Raw genomic sequence first — 1,797 nt, 5'->3', positions numbered from 1 at the left:
TGGTATTGTAATCATATGTAGCATTTTATGGGACCAGAGGCACTGGATAGTAGAACCAGAGGCTCTGGATGGAAAATGCAAGTTTACAAATGTAAACTTTTGCTCCCCCTCAAAGGATGCATGGAGATATGAAATGAAATGTAAAAACTCCCCCTAGAAACAATAAGGAGTTTACATTTTGGATGACCAGAGGCTCTGGTCTATACAACCAGAGGTGCTGGTTGTGAAAAGCGATGAAAAAGAATGAAATATGGTCAAGTATGAGAATGGATAAGAAAAATGAATGAATCTTGAGACCAGAGGGGCTCTGGTTGGAAAGGATTTCAAATCCAGAGGCTCTGGTCTTTAGAACCAGAGGCGCTGGTTAAGAAGGATGATGAGATTGAATGAAGAAAAAATGGTTAAGTATGGAAAAAGAATGTCTTTGAGACCAGAGGGGATCTGGTTGCAAGGACGTTGAATCCAGAGGCTCTGGTCTTTAGATCCAGAGGCTCTGGTCTTTAGAACCAGAGGCTCTAGTTGTGAATGATAAAGAATAATGATATTAAATATGGCTAAGTGTGAAGAGCAAAGAGTCTTTGAGACCAGAGGAGCTCTGGTTGCAAAGACTTGGAATCTAGAGGCTCTGGTCTTTAGAACTAGAGGCTCTGGTTGTGAAGGATGAGAAAATGAAGTATGGAATGAAATGAAGAAGGCTTGCTATCAAAGAAACGAAGGCCAGAGGCTCTGGTCTTTAGAACCAGACGCTCTGGTTGAGAAAAAGAATGTATAGCAAGCGAAGGAAAGCAGAGGCTCTGGTCTTTGGAACTAGAGGCTCTGGTTGAATGGTGATGAAATGGAGTATGAGATGAAATGATCAAGATAAAACTTGCAAAGAATCGAAAGCTAGAGGCTCTGGTCTTTAGAACCAGAGGCTCTGGATGTGTGAACAATATAATGCAAGTAGGGTGGAAACCAGAGGCTCTGGTCTATGGAACCAGAGGCTCTGGGTGAATGGAAACACTTAGTCATATACATGATTTTAGTGAGCAAGGACCAGAGGAGCTTTGGTTTCAAAGGGGAAGGAAAAGTAAGATTCAAAAGCGATGGATAGAGTCCAGAGGCTCTGGTCTTTAGAACCAGAGGCTCTGGTTGAAAAAAATATAAAAAAGGGAGTTGGAAGGGAAATGGTTGACTTGCTTTCAAAGAATCTTAAGCCAGAGGCTCTGGTCTTTAGAACCAGAGGCTCTGGTTGTAAAGAGAATAACAAATAGCAAGTAAAGGTGGGAACTAGAGGCTCTGGTCTTTGGAACCAGAGGTTCTGGGTGAGAGAAAAGTACTTGATAAGAAATACCAAGTATTTGCTTTGAACCAGAGGTGCTCTGGTTACCTTTAGAACCAGAGGGGCTCTGATTGCAAAGATGAAATTTCACCAATAAATCTAAGTCATTCTATATGGCCAGAGGGTCTGGTCTTTAGAACTAGAGGCTCTGGTTTAAGATACTTAGAGAATATATGGCTTTGTCATTATATCACTTATTGGCATAACCATGAGATATTGAGAATCGATGGTTAAAAGATAATTGCCTCTAAGTGGTGAGATTCAGAATACCCATCTTGCTGACTAGAAATAAAAAACGTTTTTCATCAAGAGCTTTTGTAAAAATGTCAGCAAGTTGAATCTCAGTTGGAACAAAGTACATTTCTATGTTACCTTTTTCAACATTGTCTTTCAGAAAATGGTACCTTACATCGATGTGCTTGGTCTTGGAATGCTATATTGGGTTCGCAGAGATTGCTATGGCACTCTTGGAGTCA

This window comes from Cynara cardunculus (assembly GCF_001531365.2).
Source record: "Cynara cardunculus var. scolymus isolate 2C chromosome LG 12, CcrdV1, whole genome shotgun sequence".
NCBI classification, from domain to species: domain Eukaryota; kingdom Viridiplantae; phylum Streptophyta; class Magnoliopsida; order Asterales; family Asteraceae; genus Cynara; species Cynara cardunculus.
The sequence above is the reverse complement of the archived record's forward strand: the minus strand, read 5'-3'. Positions refer to the sequence as shown.